Genomic DNA, 5,000 nt, shown 5'->3' on the forward strand with positions numbered 1-5,000 from the left:
CCTCAGCTTACCCATCCTTCCCCTTCCTCTTCTGCTGCCCCATCATTCTCCCTCTTCCTCTGCTGGCCCGTTCTTCCCCTAAAACCCTTCCTTTGCTGACCCATCCTTCTCCTCAAGTAACCTTTCCACAGCCATGGCTTCCCTTCACCCTAACCCATTGAACCCCCCTCTCGCCCCTCCAACTGCTTACTCTGTATAAGGGCCTTATCCGTCCCTGTATGGAGTACTCTTCGCATGTTTGGGGGGTTTCCAGTCACACAGCTTTGCTTGATAGTGTGGAATCGAAAGCTCTTCGTCTCATCAACTCCCCTCCTCTGACTAACTGTCTTCAGTCTCTTTCTCACCGCCGAAATATTGCATCCCTTTCTATATTTTATCGCTATTTTCATGGTAACTGTTCTACTGATCTTGCTAACTGCATGCCTCTCCTCCTCCTGCGGCCACGCTGCACAAGGCTTTCTTCTTCCTCTCATCCCTATTCTGTCCAACTCTCTAATGCAAGAATTAACCAGTACGCTCAATCATTCATCCCTTTCACTGGTAAACTCTGGAACTCCCTCCCTGCATCTGTATTTCCAAATTCCTACAACTTGTCTTCTTTTAAGAGGGAGGTATCGAAGCATTTGCTCCCCTAATTCTGGCTGACGGTTTTGGCACTTTTTGTACTCTGGAGAGCCAGCGCTCAAGTGGGCATTTTTCTTACTTTCTTTTCTTTTGCCCTTGGCTGGCCCTCTTCCCTACATAAAAAAAAAAAAAGACAGCTCCCGGACGTCGCTGATTCACGTGTTAGTTGTAGTCACGCAAAGGGGCTGGTAACTAAGTGGGCATTTTTCCTTATTTAACTCTTTTTGTTGCTCTTGGCCAGTTTTCCCTTCTTACACAAAACAAAATCACCAGGTTATAAGATTAAAGTTAAGTGGCTGATGACTGTTTGATAACGAAAAGTGTCTGTCCTTCTGAACTACATGGTAACGGAAAGTGTGGTTCCTAAACTTGATGGAAACCTCTGATGTCTAGATTGCAGTGAAATTCGATGCCATGGTACTGGAAATGTTGAGAGGATGGTGTAGTGTTATTGTGAGATGTTGTGATTGACAGCCACTTTCACTGTGTCCTATTTGTTAAGGAGCTTATCAACAAGGGAAGCATAACTGTAATCTGGCTGTGGACTCACCGTCTCTTGTTGTTCTCAGTGGTCATGGGTTCTTATCTATCACGGTAATGGTGGCGTCTTATGAAACCTTGGTACCTGCTTTCGTGTGTCTCATTTTCTTTCCTCACTTATGCTTCTACTCCTTACTTCCTTCTTCATTTTTTCATTCTTGTTTCTTTCTTTCTTACTCTACTTGTTTTGTAGCTAACAACATCCCTATTGCTTTACCAGTTCCTCTTTCGGTATACTTCTAAACGAAAAACAGCAGCCAAAAGTTGATTGTAGAATCTGATCACGACGCAAGTACTTTTGTTGGTTCTCTAGTAAACGAAAATGGGCGATTGTGGAGCTGGCCCTATCTAGACACACGCCCTGCCGCCACCAGAAGGAATGAATGTGTCGTAACCGGCCTTCACTGGCTAATTACACATGTTAACTGTTTACGTTACTAGGCTTACCTGTTCCTTCAGGTATGGTTAAGTGGCCAAGGCTAGTGGGTTCTTTGTGGGATATTTCACAAACACAGCTCAAAACCAACTAAATTTATTACTTAACATATAAAACAACACCACAACTAGACACAAAAGCAATAAGGCACAAAATGACCACATATTGTTTACTCAATCACTTCACTTCTTTGCTTCTCTCCATACGACCGTACGTGACTTCACTTTACTCATGCAAAACAATAAAGTTCTATTGTACTACACATCTGTGATCATTGCATGCGAAGGGATCACCTAAAAGTATTCTAAGTCCACAGTATACATAGCACAAGGCTCTAGGACACTTAGGAAAATTACTCTTAAGTTACTACTTACTAGTAAGGCGAAGCAGAGGAGGAACCCAGTCTTCATGGTGAAGTTAACACTGAGAAAAATTAAGTGAAAAAATGTGCGTTTGGGCTGAAAAGTGTGTTCGTCCTGTGCTTCTCCTTATATTCACTGTTATTCTACGATACCAGAGTCACCACTGCACATAACTCGTCTTCCGACAGTCTGGGGCTTCCGGCCAAGAGGACAATTGTCTTTAACCCCTGTACCCAAACATTGTTAAGTCTTGTGTAGCTCAAGGTCTCGCCCTGATTGTTATTGTTATGTTGATCAACCACCTCGGCCTGCGTGTCGTCTTTGTTGTCCACCACTATCGGGTCATCTATGATTGAGTCATATGCACATGTACCCACTTGCACCCTCTATGTAGTGGGTTAAGAATTGTTGAGTTTGAACCAGTTCCTGTTGTTGTTGCTGCTCCGTCTCCCGACAAATGGAGTAGTGCAGTCTTCTTAGTGTGTGTCGTGGTGGTGGTCTGTGTTCACTAGTGTCATCGATACAACGTTGCATCGCCCGTAAAAGGCTCATGTAGTTGCCAGTCCCCGTGTAGGTCCGAGAGAGTTAGCCAAAAGAAAGGGATAAATGTCTTGAAACTTCCCTCTTGAATGAGTTCAGGTCTTAGGAAGATGGAAATACAAAAGCAGGCAGGGAGTTCCAGGGTTTACCAAAGATGATGACAAGGAGGCAAATAAGTAAGTGGAAATAAAGGTGAATGAATAAATAAAGATTAATAGAAACTATAACAGTAACAGTAATAGAAAAGGACGCCATACTGATTTAATCTTGAAAGATGCCCATGCCCCATGAAATTACGGCCAAGTCTCATATATAGAAAAACAAAAAAGATACGCTTCACTCAAAGGGATTAAATTCAGATCACACATAAAAAGACTAATGATAACCAGTACAACAAAGTCAAGTGAGAAAAGGGGTTGAATGAAAAAAAGAATCCCTGCTGTAAATAAACATGCCAAACACCGCCACAGAACACACTCAAGGTGAACAACATCGAACCATCAAAAATCTCCCATCCATCTTCAACATGGATGAAAATAACAATTATACAGCACAACATTCATTCCTGGAAAACATATTCTCGGTTATTAATACATGCCTACTGTACAAACCAAGCGTCAGTCTTCTCAGCACCACAGATGAGGCAAAGTATGAGGAACCAATAAGAATTTAAGACCACAACACATGAAATAACACAACGGTTCAGCAATTCTAACCATAAGGCCCACCACTGCACATGACTGATGCATACGCACACATAGACGACTTTTGATGCATACATATTACAGAACACAACAAACACGGGCCCAATAAATGTTGCTACTATACTTCCCTCCCTCCTCGCGGAACATATCTTCCTCTACCAGGTTTTCACAGGCTGGTCACACAGAACGCACCAACTTACATAATAATAGGAGACCTGAACGCAGGATACACTAAAGGGAAATGAATCATCAGAGGCCTAATTTCATGACTATTTACTCATACACAAGCTTTTACCCTGACATAGTATATTAACCCCGTGAGTACCATGACGTTTTCCTATCCATTCCTTTTTTATACAGCTTCGAAAACTTTTGTAGGGATTAAAATAGTGAAGGCTGTGGCCATTAATCATTTGACCTCCATACATCAATTCCTAATGGAAATAAAATCGTCTAATCACACACAAAAAACTGGTAGAAATGTATCTCTGTACTGAAGGAGTTAATCGCCAACAAAACCCACCATAACAGAAATAATAAAGGGCCATAGCAACACTCACCAACAACTCTTAATTCAGAACTTGCTAAATGAAAGGAATTTACTAATCAAACACAAAGAAAGATCGCCAACATACAAACACACCCAACTATGACAGAACGAAACCCTGACCTATGCAACAATGGGAACACACACACACACACACACACACACACACACACACACACACACACACACACACACACACACACACACACACACACACACACCTTTAACAGCAACCACAGAAAAAAAAAATCAGTAACCAATCATACAATAAGAAAAACTTCACAAAAAATATAAAAAAAAACACTTCGCTCAAAAGGATTTAGATTTTGGTCACACATTGAAAAAATGAACTAAATGGATACTCAAATAACCCCTAACAATTACATTATACATGTTATACAATATACACATTATACATTATATACATTATACTCTTTATACATTATACACATTATACGTTATACACATTATACATTATACAATTTATACATTATACAAATTATACACTTTATACATTATATACATTAAATATTCTACACTTTATACACTATACACATTATAGACATTATACATTATACACTTCATACACAGGAACATTTAAAGGAAGAAATTCAGGAAACAACTTATAACTATAAACTTTTACAAGAAATTACAAGTTATAATATTACATATATACCTAACAACAAAGAAGCTAAATGAAAACATTACAATACTCCAAACAATTCAAATACCCCAATTCAAACAGTAACTAATACAATACAAGGGCTCCAATACTGGATGAACACAGCGAAGAAAATCATAAACCACAGACTCAAGAAGAAAGTTTTCTTGACAACAGAACAGCAAGCATTGCAACAAAAGACCATTCACATCCACCAGTTCCCTTTCACACTGCATTAACATACGTACATGCATACATACTTATTTCTATGTTAATTATGACGATTTAGAATTATACATGATACAAATTGTACACGGGCCGCCTTAACCAACTACGCCACCACGTGTGTGTATATGTACCTAATAAATATCTGACGGTTCAGAATACGCGCTGATTGTGATGCGGCGGTATAAAACGCTTCGTAAGCCGCCAAAACATTCAAGCTATTGACTATAACGGCGCGACGCGGAGTGAACGAGTCTTCGGCGTGTTCTCCTGTCTTTCTCTCTCTCGCTGTCAACGGTTATATATGCGGCAGTGTCGACGAGACGCTCAGTTCGATCCTCAGTAACACCGCTGCGCGTGG

The sequence above is a fragment of the Portunus trituberculatus genome, chromosome 41 (genome assembly GCF_017591435.1).
Source record: "Portunus trituberculatus isolate SZX2019 chromosome 41, ASM1759143v1, whole genome shotgun sequence".
Taxonomy (NCBI): Eukaryota; Metazoa; Arthropoda; class Malacostraca; order Decapoda; family Portunidae; genus Portunus; species Portunus trituberculatus.